We start from the raw sequence: 23,632 nt of genomic DNA on the forward strand, positions 1-23,632 counted from the left end.
AACAACAGTATTGAAATCTCCGCAATATATCAGTGCTCCCTGTTGCATAGATATAGCTCTCTTTAAAACTCTGGTAAAGAATCTCAGTTGGCGGGTGTGTGGAGCATATACATTAACAATCGTGTACTGCACATTATTGAGGGAGCAAACAACAATCATATATCTACTTTGTGGGTCTATAAACTGAGAACTAATGGTAGGAGTTATTTTTATCACTGAAAGCAATCATAACCCCACACTTTTTCTTCTGAAATGAAGACGAGAGAACCACAGGAAATCTTCTGTGGCGCAAATCAGGAAGGTTAGCAGTGGACACATGCGTCTCCTGAATACAGAGAACGCCCGCATCAGATCTCAATGCTTCATGCCACTCGCCTCTCCATCGTGAGAGCAGCCTGAGGTAGGAGAGTCAGTTGCCCAGGTATCCCCATTAGTATTAGTAAGCCTCAGCTTCACCGGGCTGATTTGGGGCGAAGAGGTGAGATGATGGGGAGAGTCACTTACATCTCTCAGGGTAGCAGCAATCTCCCCCTGATCAAGCGGCAGCGTGCCATCTTCACCATACGCCATTGTTGCAGGAGATCCGTCTCCCCTCACTAGAGCCACCCACTGAAGCGGTAAGCGTCCAGCGGGGCTCACTCTGGTCGTCGCCGTGGAGCTCCCTCGTCTAGAGAGGGTCCTGTCGGGCTGCCGCTGAGGTAGACGAGAGGGCGGGCGGTAAGGAGCGGCAGCCGGGGAGAGTGAGGGAGAGAGCGATGAGTCTGCGCCATCTTTGTTTCCCTGGGCACCCAGCTTTCCAAACTGTTTTAACATGTTCTCGCCTGGCTTGTTCTGTCGCTTCCTGCCGGGAGGTATCATAGCGCTGTCAGGGCCAAATCTAGTAGCAAGTAGCGTCGTTAAGAGGCAGGATCAGTAGCTTTGTGAGCATTAGCTGCAGAGCGTTAGTTTCAAGCGGCCATTAGGTACAGCTGCCAGGCCACGCCCCTAATTATATATTGCTTTTATGGTTACTTTTGCATAATGATGCCAGATGACTATAGATTTTATTATCCTTTTTATAATACTTTATAATTTTTATAGTTACTTTTATAGTTTATTGTTGTTGAAACCTTAAAATATTATGCAGTTAAATTAACATTGTAATTTTTATAATTGGGTGATGCATATAATTAAGTAATTGTACGTTATAATTTTTATTTTTAGTTTCCTTTTTTTTACATATTTTTATTGCTTTTTTTTAATTATCTTTTTTTTATACTGTTTTTCATTGTTTGCCTATTTGCATTTGTCCTTTAAATGTATACGCATATGCCTGCATCTCTGTTATGTCTATCTATCCTTCTCAGTTTGTTTACTGGAAAGTTAAAGGGGTATTCCCGTGGAAAACTTTTTTTTAAATCAATAAAAAAAAATTTTTTAGTACTTAATAGGGTACAGCCCGTATACTACCGGGGAAATGCTTTTCTTTTTGAACTTCTCTTCTGTCATGACCACAGTGCTCTCTGCTGACATCTCTGTCCATTTTAGGAACTGTCCAGAGCAGCATATGTTTGCTATGGGGATTTTCTCCTGCTCTGGACAGTTCTTAATATGATATATGGTAGTAGGTGTAAGGTCTGTCGATAATTCTAAATTCTGATTGATCAGGACCTTCTCTTGTGGTGGATTGGGTGCTGTTGAACATCTCATCTTATTTATTTGTCTGTCATTGGGATTATTGATGGTGTCATCTATGGCGCTACCACCCTGCTGTAAGGTCGCCCTGCTGTATGGTTGGTCTGTTGAATGGTCAGTCTGCTGTATGATTGCCCTGCTTTATGGTCAGTCTGCTGTATGGTCAGTCTGCTGTAAGGTCGCCCTGCTGTATGGTCACCCTGCTGTATGGTCGGTCTGCTGTAAGGGTCTGCTATATGGTCAGTCTGCTGTATGGTCATCCTGCTGTATGGTCGCCCTGCTGTGTGGGTAGTCTGCTGTATGGTCGCCCTGCTGTATGGTGGGTCTGCTGTAAGGTTGCCCTGCTGTATGGTCAGTCTGCTGTATGGTTGCCCTGCTGTATGGTCTGTCTGCTGTATGGTCAACCTGTTGTATGGTCGCCCTGCTGTATGGTCAGTCTGCTGTATGGTTGCCCTGCTGTATGGTCTGTCTGCTGTATGGTCAACCTGTTGTAAGGTTGCCCTGCTGTATGGTCGGTCTGCTGTATGGTTAGTCTGCTGTATGGTCAGTCTGCTGTAAGGTCGCCCTGCTGTATGGTCAGTCTGCTGTATGGTTGCCCTGCTGTATGGTCTGTCTGCTGTATGGTCGTCTGCTGTATGGTCGTCTGCTGTATGGTCACCCTACTGTATGGTCGGTCTGCTGTATGGTCGGTCTGCTGTATGGTCGGTCTGCTGTATGGTTAGTCTGCTGTATGGTTAGTCTGCTGTATGGTGGGTCTGCTGTATGGTGGGTCTGCTGTATGGTCGGTCTGCTGTATGGTTAGTCTGCTGTATGGTTAGTCAGCTGTATGGTGGGTCTGCTGTTTGGTCGGTCTGCTGTATGGTCGGTCTGCTGTATGGACGGTCTGCTGTATGGTCGGTCTGCTGTATGGTCAGTCTGCTGTATGGTTAGTCTGCTGTATGGTTAGTCTGCTGTATGGTCGCCCTGCTGTATGGTCGTCCTGCTGTAAGGTCGCCCTGCTGTATGGTCAGTCTGCTGTATGGTCGCCCTGCTGTATGGTCAACCTGTTGTATGGTCGCCCTGCTGTATGGTCAGTCTGCTGTATGGTCAACCTGTTGTAGGGTCGCCCTGCTGTATGGTCAGTCTGCTGTATGGTCGTTTGCTGTATGGTCGTCTGCTGTATGGTCACCCTACTGTAAGGTCGGTCTACTGTATGGTCGGTCTGCTGTATGGTCAGTCTGCTGTATGGTTAGTCTGCTGTATGGTGGGTCTGCTGTATGGTCGGTTTGCTGTATGGTGGGTCTGCTGTATGGTTAGTCTGCTGTATGGTTAGTCTGCTGTATGGTCGGTCTGCTGTATGGTCGGTCTGCTGTATGGTCGGTCTGCTGTATGGTCGGTCTGCTGTATGGTCGGCCTGCTGTATGTTCGGCCTGCTGTATGGTCAGTCTGCTGTATGGTCAGTCTACTGTATGGTCGTCTGCTGTATGGTCGGTCTGCTGTATGGTCAGTCTACTGTATGGTGGGTCTGCTGTATGGTCGGTCTGCTGTATGGTTGGTCTGCTGTATGGTGGGTCTGCTGTATGGTGGGTCTGCTGTATGGTGGGTCTGCTGTATGGTTAGTCTGCTGTATGGTTGGTCTGCTGTATGGTTGGTCTGCTGTATGGTCGGTCTGCTGTATGGTCGGTCTGCTGTATGGTCGGTCTGCTGTATGGTCAGCCTGCTGTATGTTCGGCCTGCTGTATGGTCAGTCTACTGTATGGTCAGTCTACTGTATGGTCGTCTGCTGTATGGTCGTCTGCTGTATGGTCAGTCTGCTGTATGGTCGGTCTGCTGTATGGTGTGTCTGCTGTATGGTTAGTCTGCTGTATGGTTAGTCTGCTGTATGGTCGGTCTGCTGTATGGTCGGTCTGCTGTATGGTCGGTCTGCTGTATGGTCGGTCTGCTGTATGTTCGGCCTGCTGTATGGTCGTCTGCTGTATGGTCGGTCTGCTGTATGGTCAGTCTACTGTATGGTCGGTCTGCTGTATGGTCGGTCTGCTGTATGGTCAGTGTGCTGTATGGTCGGTCTGCTGTATGGTCGGTCTGCTGTATGGTCGGTCTGCTGTATGGTTAGTCTGCTGTATGGTGGGTCTGCTGTATGGTCGGTCTGCTGTATGGTGGGTCTGCTGTATGGTTAGTCTGCTGTATGGTTAGTCTGCTGTATGGTTAGTCTGCTGTATGGTTGGTCTGCTGTATGTTCGGTCTGCTGTATGGTCGGTCTGCTGTATGGTCGGTCTGCTGTATGGTCGGCCTGCTGTATGTTCGGCCTGCTGTATGGTCGGTCTGCTGTATGGTCAGTCTACTGTATGGTCATCTGCTGTATGGTCGGTCTGCTGTATGGTCAGTGTGCTGTATGGTCGGTCTGCTGTATGGTCGGTCTGCTGTATGGTTGGTCTGCTGTATGGTCAGTCTGCTGTATGGTCAGTCTGCTGTATGGTCAGTCTGCTGTATGGTTACCCTGCTGTATGGTCGCCCTGCTGTATGGTTAGTCTGCTGTATGGTCGGTCTGCTGTATGGTCGGTCTGCTGTATGGTCGCCCTGCTGTATGGTCAGTCTGCTGTATGGTAAGTCTGCTGTATGGTCGCCCTGCTGTATGGTCACCCAGCTGTATGGTCAGTCTGCTGTATAGTCGCCCAGCTGTATGGTTAGTCTGCTGTATGGTCGCCCTGCTGTATGGTCGCCCAGCTGTATGGTCAGTCTGCTGTATGGTCGCCCTGCTGTATGGTGGGTCTGCTGTATGGTCAGTCTGCTGTATGGTCGCCCTGCTGTATGGTGGGTCTGCTGTATGGTCAGTCTGCTGTATGGTCGCCCTGCTGTATGGTCAGTCTGCATTATGGTCGCCCTGCTGTATGGTCGGTCTGTTGTATGGTCGGTCTGCTGTATGGTCGCCCTGCTGTATGGTCGGTCTGCTGTATGGTCGCCCTGCTGTAAGGTCGGTCTGCTGTATGGTCGCCCTGCTCTATGGTCGGTCTGTTGTATGGTCGGTCTGCTGTATGGTCGCCCTGCTGTATGGTCGCCTGGTGTATGGTCGGTCTGCTGTATGGTCGGTCTGCTGTATGGTCGGTCTGCTGTATGTTCGGCCTGCTGTATGTTCGGCCTGCTGTATGGTCGGTCTGCTGTATGGTCAGTCTACTGTATGGTCGTCTGCTGTATGGTCAGTCTGCTGTATGGTCAGTCTACTGTATGGTCGGTCTGCTGTATGGTCGGTCTGCTGTATGGTCAGTGTGCTGTATGGTCGGTCTGCTGTATGGTCGGTCTGCTGTATGGTCGGTCTGCTGTATGGTTAGTCTGCTGTATGGTGGGTCTGCTGTATGGTCGGTCTGCTGTATGGTGGGTCTGCTGTATGGTTAGTCTGCTGTATGGTTAGTCTGCTGTATGGTTAGTCTGCTGTATGGTTGGTCTGCTGTATGGTTGGTCTGCTGTATGGTTGGTCTGCTGTATGGTGGGTCTGCTGTATGGTTAGTCTGCTGTATGGTTAGTCTGCTGTATGGTTAGTCTGCTGTATGGTCGGTCTGCTGTATGGTCGGTCTGCTGTATGGTCGGTCTGCTGTATGGTCGGTCTGCTGTATGGTCGGCCTGCTGTATGTTCGGCCTGCTGTATGGTCGGTCTGCTGTATGGTCAGTCTACTGTATGGTCGTCTGCTGTATGGTCGGTCTGCTGTATCGTCAGTCTACTGTATGGTGGGTCTGCTGTATGGTCAGTCTGCTGTATGGTCAGTGTGCTGTATGGTCGGTCTGCTGTATGGTCGGTCTGCTGTATGGTCAGTCTGCTGTATGGTTAGTCTGCTGTATGGTCAGTCTGCTGTATGGTCAGTCTGCTGTATGGTTACCCTGCTGTATGGTCGCCCTGCTGTATGATTAGTCTGCTGTATGGTCGGTCTGCTGTATGGTCGGTCTGCTGTATGGTCGGTCTGCTGTATGGTCACCCTGCTGTATGGTCAGTCTGCTGTATGGTCAGCCTGCTGTATAGTCGCCCAGCTGTATGGTTAGTCTGCTGTGTGGTCGCCCTGCTGTATGGTCGCCCAGCTGTATGGTTAGTCTGCTGTATGGTCGCCCTGCTGTATGGTCGCCCAGCTGTATGGTCAGTCTGCTGTATGGTCGCCCTGCTGTATGGTGGGTCTGCTGTATGGTCAGTCTGCTGTATGGTCGCCTTGCTGTATGGTTAGTCTGCTGTATGGTCGCCCTGCTGTATGGTCAGTCTGCTGTATGGTCAGTCTGCATTATGGTCGCCCTGCTGTATGGTCGGTCTGTTGTATGGTCGGTCTGCTGTATGGTCGCCCTGCTGTATGGTCGGTCTGCTGTATGGTCACCCTGCTGTAAGGTCGGTCTGCTGTATGGTCGCCCTGCTCTATGGTCGGTCTGTTGTATGGTCGGTCTGCTGTATGGTCAGTCTGCTGTATGGTCGCCCTGCTGTATGGTCGCCAGGCTGTAAGGTCGCTCTGTTGTATGGTCACCCTGCTGTATGGTCGCCCTGCTGTATGGTCGCCCTGCTGTATGGTCGCCCTGCTGTATTGTCGCCCTGCTGTATGGTCAGTCTGCTGTATGGTCGGTCTACTGTATGGTCGCCCTGCTGTATGGTCGCCCTGCTGTATGGTCGGTCTGTTGTATGATCACATTAATTATGGATAGAAAGCACAAGATATTATTTGTTTGGGAGATTTATGTTTAGACAGAACTGGTGCAGGGACTTGTGTATTCTGCTACTCCCCTCCAACCTATTCACAATAGTCTGTCATCCCCATGGCTCTGTCTATGTGGCCTTGTCCTTTCTTTTGTCCCTATCTACCCAGATCTGTGTCCGCTGTCCTTTACCTATCTCCCCTTCTTAGATTATCCCTCATCTCCCCTGCTCAGACTGTTCCTGTCCCAATCTCCCCATGTCCCTGCTCTGTCACCATCTCTCCTGCTCTGATTTCCTCCTTTTCTCTTGCTCTGTCCCCCGACCAGCACCCCTTCTGGCCTAAGACAGGACACCCTTCCTGCTTTTGGATCCTTAGCCATTGATGCAGGAAGAAGGGCTTAAAGGGGTACTCCGGTGGGAAACTTTTTTTTTTTTTTTAAATCAACTGGTGAAAGTTAAATAGATTTGTCAATTACTTCTATTTAAAAATCTTAATTCTTCTAGAATGTATTAGCTGCTGAATACTACAGAGCAAATGGTTTTCTTTTTGGAACACAGAGCTCTCTGCTGACATCATGACCACAGTGCTCTCTGCTGACATCTCTGTCCATTTTAGTAACTGTCCAGAGCAGCATATGTTTTCTATGGGGATTTTCTTCCACTCTGGACAGTTCTTAAAATGGACAGAAATGTCAGCAGAAAGCACTGTGCTCGTGATGTCAGCAGAGAGCACTGTTTCAAACGGAAAAGAATTTCCACTGTAGTATTCAGCAGCTAATAAGTACTAGAAGGATTAAGATTTTTTAATATAAGTAATTTACAAATCTGTTTAACTTTCTGGCACCAGTTGATTTAAAAAAATAAATTAAAAAAAGTTTTCCACCAGAGTACCCCTTTAACCCCTTAAGGACCCAGCCATTTTACACCTTAGGACCCGGCCATTTTTTGCACATCTGACCACTGTCACTTTAAACATTAATAACTCTGGAATGCTTTTAGTTATCATTCTGATTCCGAGATTGTTTTTTTGTGACATATTCTACTTTAACATGGTGGTAAAATTTTGTCGATACTTGCATCCTTTCTTGGTGAAAAATCCCAAAATTTGCTCTCTGCTTGTAAGGAAAATGGATATTCGAAAAAAAAAAATTTATTCACATATACAATATGTCTACTTTACGTTTGCATCATAAAATTGACGTGTTTTTACTTTTGGAAGACACCAGAGGGCTTCAAAGTTCAGCAGCAATTTTCCAATTTTTCAGGGACCAGTTCAGGTTTGAAGTGGATTTGAAGGGTCTTCATATTAGAAAAACCCCACAAATGACCCGATTATAAAAACTGCACCCCCCAAAGTATTCAAAATGACATTCAGTCAGCGTTTTAACCCTTTAGGTGTTTCACAGGAATAGCAGCAACGTGAAGGAGAAAATTCACAATCTTCATTTTTTACACTCGCATGTTCTTGTAGACCCAATTTTAGAATTTTTACAAGGGGTAAAAGGAGAAAATGTATACTTATATTTGTAGCCCAATTTCTCTCGAGTAAGCACATATCTCATATGTCTATGTAAAGTGTTCGGCGGGCGCAGTAGAGGCCTCAGAAGCGAAGGAGCGACAAGGGGATTTTGGAGAGTACGTTTTTCTGAAATGGTTTTTGGGGGGCATGTTGCATTAAAGAAGCCCCTATGGTGCCAGAACAGCAAAAAAAAAAAAAAAAAAAAAACACATGGCATACCATTTTGGAAACTAGACCCCTTGAGGAACGTAACAAGGAATAAAGTGAGCCTTAATACCCCACAGGTGTTTCATGACTTTTGCATATGTAAAAAAATATTAAAAAATTTCATTAAAATGTGTGTTTCCCCCCAAATTTGCAAGAATTAATAGCAGAAAATACCCCCCAAAATTTGTAACTAGTGTTGAGCGGCATAGGCCATATTCGAATTCGCGAATATTCGCGAATATATGGACGAATATTCGTCATATAGTCGCGAATATTCGCATATTCGTAATATCCTCATTCTTTTTTCGCATACGCAAAACTTCGCGTATGCGAAAATTAGCATAAATAAAAATTAGCATAAATAAAAATTAGCATAAACGAAAATTCGCATATGCTAATTTTCACATATGCGAAAATTCGCACGCCAGTCTCACACAGTAGTATTAGAGCCTTCTTTACACCACACAAGCTGGAAGCAGAGAGGGATGGTCACTGTGATGTGTACTGTGGAAAAAAAAAAAAAAGAATATTCGTAATTACGAATATATAGTGCTATATTCGCGAATATTAGCTAATTCGCGAACATGCGATATTCGCGAATAAAATTCGCTTTGCGAATATTCGCGAGCAACACTATTTGTAACCCCATCTCTTCTGAGTATGGAGGTACCCCATAAGTTGACCTGAAGTGCACTACGGGTGAACTACAATGCTCAGAAGAGGAGTCATATTTGGCTTTTTGAGAGCAAATTTTGCTCGGCGGCATGTCGCATTTAGGAAGCCCCTATGGTGCCAGGACAGCTAAAAAAATACCAACATGGCATACCATTTTGGAAACTAGACCCCTTGAGGAATGTAACAAGGAATAAAGTGAGCCTTAATACCCCACAGGGGTTTCACGACTTTTGCATACGTAAAAAAAAAAAAAAAAATCACTAAAATGTGTGTTTCCCCCCAAAATTTCACATTTTTGCAAGGGTTAATAGCAGAAAATACCCCCCAAAATCTGTAACCCCATCTCTTTTGAGTATGGAGGTACCCCATAAGTTGACCTGAAGTGCACTATGGGCGAACTACAATGCTCAGAAGAGAAGGAGTCATATTTGGCTTTTTGAGAGCAAATTTTGCTCGGGGGGCATGTCGCATTTAGGAAGCCCCTATGGTGCCAGGACAGCAAAATAACCCCAACATGGCACACCATTTTGGAAACTAGACCCCTTGAGGAACGTAACAAGGGGTGCAGTGAGAATTTACACCCCACTGGTGTCTGTCAGATCTTTGGAACAGTGGGCTGTACGAAATTTTTAATTTGCACAGCCCACTGTTCCAAAGATCTGTCAGACACCAGTGGGGTGTAAATTCTCACTGCACCCCTTATTAAATTCCGCCAGGGGTGTAGTTTCCGAAATGGGGTCACTTTTTTTTTTTTTGCGTTTGTCAAAACCGCTGTAACAATCAGCCACCCCTGTGCAAATCACCTCAAAGGTACATGATGCACTCTCCCTTCTGGGCCTTGTTGTGCACCCCCAGAGCAATTTGCATCCACATATGGGGTATCTCCGTAGTCGGGAGAATTTGCATTATACATTTTGGGGGGCTTTTTTCCCTTTTACCTCTTGTCAAAATGAAAAGTAAAGGGCAACACCAGCATGTTAGTGTAAAAAATTTATTTTTTTACACTAACATGCTGGTGTAGACCCCAACTTCACCTTTTCTTAAGGGGTTAAAGGAAAAAAAGCCCCCCAAAATCTGTTAGGCAATTTCTTCCGAGTACGGCGATACCCCATATGTGGCCCTAAACTGTTGCCTTGAAATACGACACGGCTCCAAAGTGAGAGCGCCATGCGCATTTGAGGCCTGAATTAGGGATTTGCATAGGGGTGGACATAGGGGTATTCTACGCCAGTGATTCCGAAACAGGGTGCCTCCAGCTGTTGCAAAACTCCCAGCATGCAACAGCTGGAGGCTCCATTTTGGAAACAGTGGCGTACCAGACGTTTTTTTATTTTTATTGGGGAGGGGAGGGGGGCTGTGTAGGGGTATGTTTAAATGTAGTGTTTTTAACTTTTTATTTTATTTTGTGTTAGTGTAGTGTTTTTAGGGTACAGCCACACGGGCGGGGGATTACAGCGAGTTTCCTGCTGCGAGTTTGAGCTGCCGTGCAAAATTTGCTGCATCGCAAACTTGCAGCCTGATACTCACTGTAAGCCCCCTGCCCAAGTGAATGTACCCTGTACATTCACAGGGGGGGGGGGGAACCTCCAGCTGTTGCAAAACTACAACTCCCAGCATGCACAGTCTATCAGTGCATGCTGGTAGTTATAGTTTTGCAACAGCTGGAGGCACACGAGTTGGGAAAAACGGAGTAAGGAAACACACAATGTTTCCCATCCAGTGTGCCTCCAGTTGTTGCAAAACCACAACTCCCAAACATTCTCAGGCATGCTGGAAGTAGTAGTTCGGCAACATCTTTAGAGCCAGATGTTGCCGAACTACAACTCCCAGCATGCTTGGAGTTGTGGTTTTGCAACATCTGGAGGACTACAGTTTGCAGACCACTAGTACAGTGGTTCCCAATCTGTGCCCTTCCAGATGTTGCAAAACTACAACTCCCAGTATGCCAAAACTGTCCAGGCATGCTGGGAGTTGTAGTTCTGCAACATTTGGAAGGACACAGTGGTCTCCAAACTGTGGACCTCCAGATGTTGCAAAACTGCAACTCCCAGCATGCCCAGACGCCAAGGGCTGTCTGGGCATGCTGGGAGTTGTAGTATAAGGGGACCAGATGGATCAGTTCAGATCGCTTTACGGCGGTCTGGACTGCTGCAAAGGTCCCGCTCCGCCGCCGAAGATCCACTCACCTGTCGCCTCCGCCGCCGGGATCCGGGTCTTCAGGGACGAGGTAAGTATCGGGACCCGATCAGCCCGGTATCGCCGCAGATCGGAGGGGCGATTTCCCTTGCGATTTGCGATGATCGCCGACATGGGGGGCCTACATGGCCCCCCTCGGCGTTTGCGCTGGATGCCTGCTGAAGCATTTCCGCAGGCATCCGCTTACGATCTCTGCCCGGCGCGCGGCAGGGACCGGAAACCGCCAGGACGTCCGGGGACGTCCTGGGTCCTTAAGAGATTAAATATCCAAAACCCAGGAAAGTCAAGAGTGAATTTTATAAGGTAATTTTTTATATGGTTTAAACGTCAAGGTTTATTTTTGTAAGAGTTTTAAATTGAATTCTTTTCGTTTTTTAAATAGAATTTTTCCTCGGCGTGTGGATCTGTTGGTCTCTTACTCTGACAGTTCCCCGCCACATATACATGTATACAATTACACCATCCATAGCGACTGTTCAAACACCTGATATGAACTTTAGGACTCCAGAGAGCACATTAATAATAGACACAGACTACAGCCAGGGACCGTGTATTATGTGTCAATGGATGTATAGTAAAGGACTGGGTATGTGCGAGGCTTGGACATAGTTGTGGACGGTGCCTACAAATATGGGGGGAGATTTATCAAAACCTATGCAGAGGAAAACTTGCCCAGTTGCCCATAGCAACCAATCAGCTTGCTTCTTTCATTTTTACGAAGGCCTGTGAAAAATGAAAGCAGTGATCTGATTGGTTGCTATGGGCAACTAGGCAAGTTTTCCTCTGCACAGGTTTTGATAAATCTCCCCCATGGTACCTATTTCCATCTGAGGTGTTTTATTTTAACAATGCACATAGGATAGGATAGGGCTATACACAATGGGGGGTATTTATCAATTTCGCCTGTTGACCGTTTCTTTTTACCCTTTTTTTTCACTTTGGTTTTTCGTGGACATGCACCAAATTTATCATTTGGTGCAGGTTGTTAGTAATTTTGGCGCAAATGTTGAAATCAGCCATTCGCAGCGCCCTTTACACAGAACTTACCCCCACAGAGGACGCGTATTTTACCCCTTGTGCAGCCATTTCGGAGTCCCTCCTGCAGTATATCAGCAAGCGACATGAGTTATTTTCTTTTGTGGGGTTTATAGCCGCCATGTGAAATGGATTTTATTTTCAACTTGGGTAGTTTTTTTTTTTTTGTTACTTTAGTCCAGTGGTCTTCAACCTGCGGACCTCCAGATGTGGCAAAACTACAATTCCCAGCATGCCCGGACAGCCGTTGGCTGTCCGGGCATGCTGGGAGTTGTAGTTTTGCAACATCTGGAGGTCCGCAGGTTGGAGACCACTGCTTTAGTGCTTTACCTTTCCTGAACCTGTGCGCCATGTCCAATGCTGACTCAACGGAGGGTGAAGGTTCCTCAGAGACAACTACGTCGCAGGATAGTATTGAGCAGCCCCGGAGGCGTCGCTGCTTTCACAAAAAAAATTTTTTTAATGTATTTTGACGCCTTTACATGTTCTGACATTGCTAAGTGTGTTTTCCATGTGCAAAATTTCTTGGCGGGGATTTGCGCCAAAATTGCGCCAAAGATCGATTGGCGCAAATGATGAATTACTGACTAAAGATAAAGGGGTAGTCCAGTGGTGAAAAACGTATCCCCTATCCTAAGGATAGGGGATAAGTTTGAGATCGCGGGGGTCCGACCGCTGGGGCCCCCTGCAATCTCTCTGTACGGGGGCCAGGCTCTCCGGCCAGATAGCGGGTGTCGACCTCCGCAAGAAGCGGCGGCCGACACGCCCCCTCAATACATCTCTATGGGAGAGCCGGAGATTGCCGAAGGCAGCGCTTCAGCTTTGCTATAGAGTTGTATTGAGGGGTGCGTGTCGGCCGCCGCTTCGTGCGGAGGTCGACACGCCCCCTTCCCGCGGGCTGTCGGGGCTTCGTACAGGAGATCGCAGGGGGCCCCAGCAGTCGGACCCCCCGCGATCTCAAACTTATCCCCTATACTTAGGATACTCAGGACCGTGTGATTTTCAGAAAGTTGTAAAAATGACAGTGGAGAAGATGCGCCAAACTTTGGCGCAAAAAGACACTGCGCCAAAGTATTGCGCCAAAGTTACGTGAAAAAAAACACATAAATCCTTTGATAAATACCCCCGTATTATGTTTTTTTTTTATGTGACTGTCAGATGGCATGGTCGTTGTCGTTGTATGAAGCTCCATGCTCCTCATCTACATTTTGACATATATGTATACAGGGGTCAAGTCCTGGAAAAAAAAAGGGTGGGAACCCAAGATTTCCACTCGAGGGCTGGTCCTGCTAATGGGAACGGTGTTAACGGTGTTCCCACATGTTCCTGCAGGACTTGAGCCTTGCTGATGTATATCAGTAAGTGACAACTTGGGTTTAAAGGTGTACTCCGCCCCTAGACCTCATATCCCCTATCCAAAGGGGATAAGATGTCTGATAGCGGGGGGGGGGGGGGTCCCCGCAATCTCCCTGCTGCACCTGGCATTCGTTAAGAGCGTCAGGTGCAGCAACAGAGCGCCAAATTGTGATGTCACGGCCACGCCCCCTCAATGCAAGTCTATGGGAGGGGGCCTGACGGCTGTCACGCCCCCTCCCATAGACTTGCATTGAGGGGGCATGACTGTGACGTCACGAGCCCCTGCCCCACATCACCAGTCATCCGGCAAGGACGCTCCGTGCACCGGATGTCTGGTGTGCCGCAGCCGAGATCACAGGGGACCCCAGTGGCGGGACCACCGCAATCAGACATCTTATCCCCTATCCTTTGGATAGGGGATAAGATGTCTAGGGGTGGGGAAGCACATCCAGAGATACATGTAGTTCCTCAATTTCTTTTGTAAGGCACAAAGTTCCACCTCCTCCTCTCCCAATAGATATCGGATCAGTTTGATCAGTTTGATCTGTATTAATCAGCGATTGCTGATGTTTGGCACTACTGGCGGGTTCCCGGCTGCTGATAGCAGCCGGGACCTGCCATGCATGATGCGAGTACCACTCCAGGTCATGTACAGGATGTAAATATACATCCTGGTGCGCAAAGTACCAGCGCATTAGGATGTACATTTACGTCCATTGTCCTTAACTGGTTAAGTGACATTTCCCGATTCAAACACTGTGTGTGCCTTATTCGCACGGTCTACATTGGTCTGAAGTCTTGGCGGGTTGGTCTCAGCTACTCTTGCCTCCATATTGTCCATATGCACTTGTAATCACAATTTTAGGGATAATATTGTGTAGCCATTGTCCCACACTGCTATAAAATATAATCTGTAAAACTGTGTATATGGACTATATGGATGAAAGTGGAGCTGAGGCCAACCTGCCAAAACTTCAGGCCAATGCAGACCATGTGGAAAAGGCGTTCACAGTGTTTAAACTGGGAAATGTTGGCTTACAGGGGGTACTCCTCCCCTATATATCTTATCCCCTATCCTTTGGATAAGATGCCTGATCACGGGGGCTCCGCAACTGGGGACCCCGGCGAGCGCCCTGCTGCACCCGGCGTTTGTTTAGAACATTGGGTGCAGCGCCGGAGGCTCATGACCACATGGTCACCCCCCCGCTTGTGACATCACACCCACGCCCCCTCAATGCAAGTCTTTGGGAGGCCGTCACGCCCCCTCTCATAGACTTTCATTGCGGTGGCGTGGCTGTGACATCACGAGCGACCGTGACTTTATGAGCCTCCGCCCCACATCGCCAGTCATCCGGCATGGAACGAAGTTCCCGCCATGCAAAGGATGTCTGGGGGGGGGGGGGGGGGGGGGGCACAGCTAAGATCACGGGGGTTTCCAGTGGCGGGACCCCCACAAATCAGGCATCTTATCCCCTATGTTTTGGATAGGAGTTTGGAAGAGTACCCATTTAAATCTCCCTGCTCCACATGATCTTGTAGCCTTGAAGAGACGTTTGGGATCTGCACATCAAATCAAAGAATTGAAAGCTCTGGTGGGATCACAAAACACCATCTACCTACCATCAAGAGGACATGCTACCTACGGGTTTGTGGCTAAAAAAACACTGGGACTCTACTCTTTCAGAATGCTCTAAAAAACTGATTGTATATATATATATATATATTGGGAGAGAAGGAGGTAAAACTATGAGCCTTACAAAAAGAAATTGAGAGTGTCTTTGTATGGGTTTAAAAGTGTACTCCACCCCTGGACATCTTATCCCCTATCCAAAGGATAGCGGATACAATGTCTGACCGCGGGGGTCCCGCTGCTGGGGACCCATGCGATCTCGGCTGTGGCACCCCAGACAGGGTGCCAACTCTTCTCTGTGACGGATGACTGGCGATGCGGGGCGGAGGCTTGTGACGTCCCAGTGGCGGGACCCCCGTGATCACACAACATATTCCCTATCCCCTATCCTGGATAGGGGATAAGATGTCTAGAGGCGGAGTACCAGTTAAAGGACAATAGAGAATTCCAAGTTCTGGAAGTAAAAAATCAGACAAAAATAAAAACAATGGAAGAATCAATCATGGAGTAGAAAAAAGGAAAATCCAGAAGAGATACTTCTAATGACCAGAGTGATACGGTTTACACTTGGACTTTACATGTGAATAAACCCCCCACCCCCACCGCTCCACCATCTATCCTAACATCAGGCTCTCGTCCAAAACAATGTCATAACAAACAAGGAAATAATGCCGAACGTAGAGTCCGCTTCTCTGACGCTGACAACGCATTGGATGGTGTGAATCCTGACCTAAGGGCTGCGTCGGCTGTGGAGTCGGCTGTGGAGGATGGAGCGGTCAGATTTTCTCTTGAAGGTCATTACCCAAAGGACATAGAATGAGGAGAGGGAGAAAACTCAAACAATCAGGGCGACTCCCTGAGATATAAAGCAGAAGTGGGTCCATCTGTTACCAATTTATCTAGTTATATCCTTTCTCCTCAGTAGGGGGTTGTACTTTGTCCCTACATGTAACTTTAACCTATTCGCAACGATTCTGGATATAAACAAATGGGAGAAACCTGACACCGAGGAAACATTTATCTCAATGTGAAGATTCCTCAGAAGGAATCCCAATGTGGAGAGTGAGATAATACGGGGATGTTCACTGATTTTATGGATCAGAATAAGATATTTCCTTTCAAGCATTATATACGGGGTCTTTGTCTTATTGTAGTAGAGGGGATGGGTTTCATATGTCTAATCCCAGTTTCTTCCTAATTGCTTCCAGACCACCAGCACTGGAAAAGTTCTGGGACCGGAGGAGAAAGAATTAGTAACGTTAAAATGGGGTACTCCGCCCCTAGACATGTTATCCCCGTGATCTCCCTGCTGCACCCGGTGTTAGTTTAGAGCATCAAGTGCAGCACCGGAGGCTCATGAAGTCACGGCCACGCCCCCTCAATGCAAGTCTATGGGAGGGGGCATGACATCACGAGCCTCCACCCCACATCAACAGTTGTCCGGCACGTGAGCGAAGTTTGCTACGTGCGCCAGATGTCTGGGGTGCCACGGCCAAGATCACGGGGTTCCCCAGTGGCGGGACCCCTGCGATCAGACATCTTATCCCCTATCCTTTGTTATGTCTGTCACTTGTAGGATAAAGCAATTAATAATTCCTTTCAACTGCACCAAGGAGCTGGATTCACATTTTTTAATAACTCAGGATCAGTACAGGATAAGTAATGTAATGTATGTACACAGTGACCTCACAGCAGAATAGTGAGTACAGCTCTGGGGTATAATACAGGGTATAACTCAGGATCAGTACAAGATAAGTAATGTAATGTATGTACACAGTGACCTCACCAGCAGAATAGTGAGTACAGCTCTGGAGTATAATACAGGATATAACTCAGGATCAGTACAGGTGTCAGGATTCGAACCCGTGGCCGGCCACATCCCAGGCAGTGGCCCTGCTTGCTAGGCTACCGTCTTCTCTGGACATTCCTTCCTGAAACCTATTATGTAACCTTAGTCTTGCCAAGTCTTGCTCATCACCCTTGATTCCCCACACCTGGTACTTCCCTATATAAGTCCAGCCCCTTGCACTCTAGCTTGCTGATTATTGAGCTCCTGAGCCTTGATCAAGCGTCTCCTCATCTGCTGCTCTTGCTACTACTGAAGTCCACTGCTGACCAGGAATTGCCTACCGACTACTCTTCTGCTTTGTCCCTACTTACTGAACTGCTACCACCGTTGCCATCTGGATTGTCTGACCACGCTTATTGCTGCCTGCCCTGACCCACCGCCTGCCTACTGACTATGCCTCTGCCAGACTTCCTGCACTTACTACCTGCCTGCAGTCCTTGCCACTGGGCTCCACTCCTACTTCCAGCCAGCGGTCCTCTAACTCAGGTGAGCCCGTAGGATTGTTACAACAGGATAAGTAATGAAATGTATGTACACAGTGACCCCACCAGCAGAATAGTGAGTACAGCTCTGGAGTATAATAGAGGATATAACTCAGGAACAGTACAGGATAAGTAATGTAATGTATGTACACAGTGACCCCACCAGCAGAATAGTGAGTACAGCTCTGGAGTATAATAGAGGATATAACTCAGGAACAGTACAGGATAAGTAATGTAATGTATGTACACAGTGACCTCACCAGCAGAATAGTGAGTACAGCTCTGGAGTATAATACAGGATATAACTCAGGATCAGTACAGGATAAGTAATGTAATGTATTTATGAAGTCTCTGTTTTTGTGTTCACAATAAGAATCCACACTACCAAACCTACATTTTATCTAGGCCTGATAACAGGACTTACCAAATTCTCACCAGGGATTTAACCATATCTGGATTGCTGATATCCTCCAAATGATATGAGATAAGTTTTAGATCGTGGGGGGTCCTACAGCTGGGACCCCCTGCAATCTCCTGTATGGGACCGTGGCTCTCCCGGGAGCCTTGCATCACGACCCCTACATAAAGCAGCGGCTGCCACGACCCCTCCTGATATCTCTATGGGAGAGCGGAGGATAGCCGAATGGCTCTCCTACACAGATACATGGAGGAGGTTTGTCGGCGGCTGAACATCTTATCCCCTATCCAGCTGTCACACCCCCTCCCATTGGCTTGCATTGAGGGGGGCAGAGTGTGACGTCACACGGGGGCGGAGCCGTGATGTGACATTGGTCCGGCCCCATGATCGACAGTAATCAGACCCGGAGCGAACATGCTCCGGGGACTGATTTTAACGGGGTGCTGCGTGCAAGATCACGGGGGTCCCCTTTGGATAGGGGATAAGATGTCTAAGTGCCCTTTAATATCTCCTGGGGAGGCGCTGCAGGGGAATTAACACTTTTGCTCTGCAGATTACAGGTGATAGATTTCTAAATTCCTAAAAAAGAAAAAAAAGAAATCAGATTCTTTAATATGAAGCTGAGAAACTATCTGTAACACCAGGTAGCTTTGCCGTTCAGTCCTCCGGGAATAGTTGGGTAATAGCTTCTCTTTTCTGATAAAGAGGACCGTACTGTTCATCGTCCTACTTTTCGAGAAACAAATCTAACAAACAGAGACGGCAGTGTTTGTCCAGTTACATAACGGCTCGCCTGGTCTATGGAGTCCATGCTGCGTTGTCCCTGGCAGCTTCTCATGCACATAATCACCATGTTAATAGGGTCCGGCCATTCGGCACATGATGAGACTGGGAGAAGGGGGGAGGGGGGGGTAATAGAGGGGAGGGGAGGGCGCGCTGGCTCACAATTATTTCATTAAGTGCATGATGATTACTTTACAAAATCCGTTACCCACCGTCCAGACCATACATCTAGGTGCAGAGACAACAGCGCCTCCTGTTGGGTGAAGAAGGAAACAGCAGCAAGTAAATTATATTAGCAGGTTATATTAGTTTCTCATCCAGAAATAAATTAAATAGTTCTTTATTTATGGCTCATATGGTCGGTGCCCCCCTGCCTACATTTTCCCACTTACTGTGGTCTTTCCGAAATTCCAGGACCCTAATGCCTTATATACCTTTCTCTTCCTAAGGTCATCTGCACCTTGTCCCACTATATAACCACGCCCCCTTCATTCATGTCTATGGGAGGGGGCGTGTCGATAGACACGCCCCCTCCCATAGACATGAATGGAGGGGGTGTGGTGTTACGTCACAAGGGGCGTGGCCGTGACACCACGAGCAAATGAAATGTTCAGGACGCCAGAGCACCAGAGTACCCCTTTAAGTCAATAGTTCCAGGCTGCAATACCAGACATGGTCCGTAATCAATAGTGGCGCTGTGTTTGAAAGAAAGCAGCCATGTTTTTCTAAAAATTTTATACCCCTTTAGAGTAGACTCCCACGTACGTAATCCGCTGCAGGTATTCCAGATTTGCTGCAGTCTCATTGAAGTCGATGAGTAGCAATATGATCCGCTGCTCGATTTTCCACTGTGAAAATTCTGCACTGGAAATTCTGCAGCAGATTAAGCGTACCTTAAAAAAGGGGTCATCCAGAATGACAAAAACAGAGCTTATTTTTTTTTTAGAAGAACAGCGCTCCATCTGTCCTTGGGTGGTGTGTGGTATTGCAGCTTCACTTCCATTGAAGTCAATGGAGCCAACTTGTAATACCACACACAACAGGACAGGGGTGGTACTGTTTTTGGAAGAATTTTTTTTTTTTTTTGAAGAATTGCATTTGTTGCATTTTTAAAATGTGTTTTCTTTTTTGATAAAAAAAAAACTCCAATCTCATAATAAACAAAAACATTTGTGTAAAAATGCAGCAAAAAAAAAAAAAAAGGCACAGTGTGAACACAGCCAAAAGGTCCTCAGCTCTTCACTGGTACAGATGACCATTTATTGGATGGATACCAACACCCGATGACCTATAATAACTCTCATTTATCTAAGTTACTCTTACGTAGGGGTACATTTTTAATCCAAATAATTATAATATCATGATTTGCAGCATACACCGCATGGAGGATTATGGGGAGATAATAATGCTTGGATCAGATCTGGCTTTGTGTTGTCTGCACAGAGACCTAGAGGATTATTGGTAATAATTAATGGGCGGCCAATGGGATTCTGTATTTGTTTTGTTGCTTGTTGTGTTAGTTTAGTAAATTATACTGCTCACTCTTGTGTCGCCCGCTTATTAGCTTATGGAATCCAGAGCTGCCACCTTCTATGCTCTTCCAGTGTAACCTGCCCCCACCCCATTTAGATATAACAGAGAGGAAGTGCTTGTATCTCAGAGAGGGGCAGGGGGACTTTTGTTGGAAATGAGACTTAATGCCCAGCGCCTGTACATGTTGTAAAGGTAGAGAGCAGTACAGGACATGTAGTACAGGTAGAGATCAGTAGAGTACATATAGTACAGGTAGAGAGCAGTACAGTACATTAGGTTCAGGTAGAGATCAGTACAATACATTTAGTACAGATAGAGAGCAGTACAGTACATGTATTACAGATAGAGAGTAGTACAGTACATGTAGTACAGATAGAGAGCAGTACAGTGCATGTATTACAGATAGAGAGCAGTACAGTACATATATTACAGATAGAGATCAGTACAGTGCATGTATTACAGATAGAGAGTAGTACAGTGCATGTATTACAGATAGAGAGTAGTACAGTACATGTAGTACAGATAGAGAGCAGTACAGTGCATGTATTACAGATAGAGAGCAGTACAGTACATATATTACAGATAGAGATCAGTACAGTGCATGTATTACAGATAGAGAGTAGTACAGTACATGTAGTACAGATAGAGAGCAGTACAGTACATGTATTACAGATAGAGAGCAGTACAGTACATGTATTACAGATAGAGAGCAGTACAGTACATGTATTACAGATAGAGAGCAGTACAGTGCATGTAGTACAGATAGAGAGCAGTACAGTGCATGTAGTACAGATAGAGAGCAGTACAGTACATGTAGTACAGGTAGAGAGCAATACAATGCATGTATTACAGATAGAGAGCAGTACAGTACATGTAGTACAGGTAGAGAGCAATACAATGCATGTATTACAGGTAGAGAGCAATACAATGCATGTATTACAGATAGAGAGCAGTACAGTGCATGTATTACAGATAGAGAGCAGTACAGTGCATGTAGTACAGATAGAGAGCAGTACAGTGCATGTAGTACAGATAGAGAGCAGTACAGTACATGTAGTACAGATAGAGAGCAGTACAGTACAGTACATGTATTACAGATAGAGAGCAGTACAGTACAGTACATGTATTACAGATAGAGAGCAGTACAGTACATGTATTACAGATAGAGAGCAGTACAATACAATATGTTGCTTTGCTCAGCTCCATTACATATTAAGATGATATCAGATCGTGATGCGAACTGTGGAGAAACAAAGCTGTTAAACAGTTAGTGGATAATATGTGTTGTAATATCACATAACAGTCAGAACAGGTTTCCGTCTTTTATATTTTCCTCTAGCAGGTTCTTACCACATATATATATATATTGTGATAGTGTCTGGAGAAGTAGTGGACAGGTTCTCAAGGTTCTTCATTTCTGTCATTTAAAAAGCAAATCGTGTTTGTATAAAACCCGACTTTTTAGGGCCTGTGTTGCTGGAGTGGGGAGAGAAGGGTGGACAGTCCGGGTTTGGGGCTGTCCGGTAATCACTCCTCGGGTGTACTGTCCTGATATAAGGCTGAGAATGCAGACTGGGAACAGGGAATGTGCATGGAGATTGTGAGAGCATTTCAAGTTGTCTGCACTTTGCTATTTTGTTTGGTGCCCGGTATTAGGCTGGGTTCACACTACGTTTTTCAACTACGGTTCCCGCATACGTTTTCTATCAAAAGACGGATGGAACAGTATGGAAAAAAGTAAACCGCATGCGTTTTTAAACAGTATACTGTTTTTAAAAGTGCATACTGTTCCGTCCGTTTTTATAGAAAAAAAAACATAAGTTTTTGAAAATTTTGTCCATTTTTAATGGGAGGGGTCCTGGGTGGGGACTTTAGGATTCAAATGCGCATGTGCAAAGTAAAAACGTATAAGTTTTTCCCGTATGGAACTGTATACATGTGCATTTCCGATTGACGTCCATGTTAAAAAAAAAACGTAGGCGGTTGCAGTACGTTTTTTAAACCGGAGTCAAAACCGTCAGTTGGGGGATCACCGTGCAAGGACAGTCGGTCCGTCACGGTTTTGGGCCTGCCAGCTGTGGCTGCGGGTGAATTATTTCCCGCTTCGGCTGGTGTTGCGGGGGACCTTTTGCGGGGATGTTTTGGTTGCGGGTGATGTGGTTCAGTTGCGTATTCAGCGCTCAAAAATGGATCAATTAGGCCAGTGCACCTGGCTTCAAATTTGGGCTGTCGGGGGGGGGGGGGGGGGGGGGTTCGTCGTGTCCAGTTCTTTAAATAGCTTTCTTTTTGGCGGTCTGGGCTGTGGGTGATCGTTTTTTATCCCACAGTACTGGCTCACCTTTGACTAGATTTCAGTTTGTTTCGGTTTTCAAGCGCTGTTTATTGGCCGCGGGGGTGCCCCCCCTCCACCCCGCGGATTATGGGTCCCATTCTTTTCGGACCGGGGCAGCTACAGAAGCCGCAATGGTGGGTTTTCCCATTGCTGAAATTCAGCAGATAGGGCGATGGAAGTCTGCTTCCTATGCCAGCTATGTTCGACCTGAATTGCTTCTTTGATTTTCTTTCAGGTTCTCGCCCCCCCCCACATCGGCAATTCATGTGTGTACCGGGCTGCTCATAGGGCTAGGTCGTTGGGTTTCCAGCAGCTGGCTGTCCATTGGAGGGGCATTGGTGGCCTCCCCTGGTCACGGGTGCTAGCGGAGGCTTTTCAGATTGCGGATCACTCCCAGTCACCGTTTGTTTTGGTTATCCATGCCGGTGGAAATGATTTATGTTCAATGGCGGTTCCGGAAGTGATCACACTGATGAGGAATGACTTGGAGAGGATCATCTAACTCTTCTCCGAAGTCATTGTTGTATGGTCCAAAATTGTCCCCAGAGGGGACTCCCGAATGCCGTGCACGTTCGGGTGTAGTGGTTAGGCACAGGCAACTGGTTGTCGCCTTATGTCTTTTGATGGGGTTTACCTAAATGACATAGGGCTTGATATATTCTTATTGGGGCTGCAGGATGGTATTGAGCAAGCCTTATATGTGCTTGGTGGGGATCAGAGCTCAGTATGAGGATACGTGAGCTCCTCCTGTGGCAGTGCAGGAGTTAATTTCTAGAATAATGGAGGTGGATGGCTGAGTTGCCCGTCGGCCAATGCTGGCGGCTGGCAGTGCGCTTTCTCTCTGGTTGCCAACCTACAGGAGGTTGGAGGTTTGTTTTACACCCATGTTAATATTAATATAATAAAGCTTGAGAAGGTTGACAATCATTGTGTCATTTATTATGGAAAGGGGGGAGGGGCGCTATTGTTCAGCTACTGGGGAGGTTCATTTCGCTCAGTCTAGCTGAGGTCAGTTAAACGAATTCCTGCTGTTTGGACTGCAATTTCTACGGTGTGCCTACTAAACTGTGCCTGTCTACCCAGTTACCTAATCCCTTACAATATATATATATATATATATGCGGCTGATCTTGTGCTTAGCCACAATTCATATGTATACAGGGCAGAGTATGAACAGAACTCCTCTAAAGGTCATATAACACATAACAGTTTGTTTTAGTGTTTAATAAAGGTTTCCAATAACTTATCCACATGTGGAAGAGACAAATGAATAACCTTTCTCTTGTTCTTTCTAATCTGTCATT

At 46.7% G+C, this 23,632-nt stretch overlaps 1 protein-coding gene across 5 annotated transcripts in view; it reads left to right on the top strand.

The window, feature by feature from the left end:
* Window positions 1–23,632, top strand: part of B3GALT5 (beta-1,3-galactosyltransferase 5) — a 120,579-nt gene that overhangs the window by 74,976 nt on the left and 21,971 nt on the right. Inside the window, exon 1 of one of the 5 annotated variants that reach the window (XM_056559690.1) lies at window positions 17,040–17,266. The exons of the other annotated variants lie outside the window; for them this stretch is intronic. The gene's annotated coding sequence lies outside the window, so the exon portion shown is untranslated. Of the gene's footprint in view, window positions 1–17,039; window positions 17,267–23,632 lie in introns of those variants that run through there. 5 annotated transcript variants of the gene reach the window in all.

Source organism: Hyla sarda, chromosome 2, assembly GCF_029499605.1.
Source record: "Hyla sarda isolate aHylSar1 chromosome 2, aHylSar1.hap1, whole genome shotgun sequence".
NCBI classification, from domain to species: domain Eukaryota; kingdom Metazoa; phylum Chordata; class Amphibia; order Anura; family Hylidae; genus Hyla; species Hyla sarda.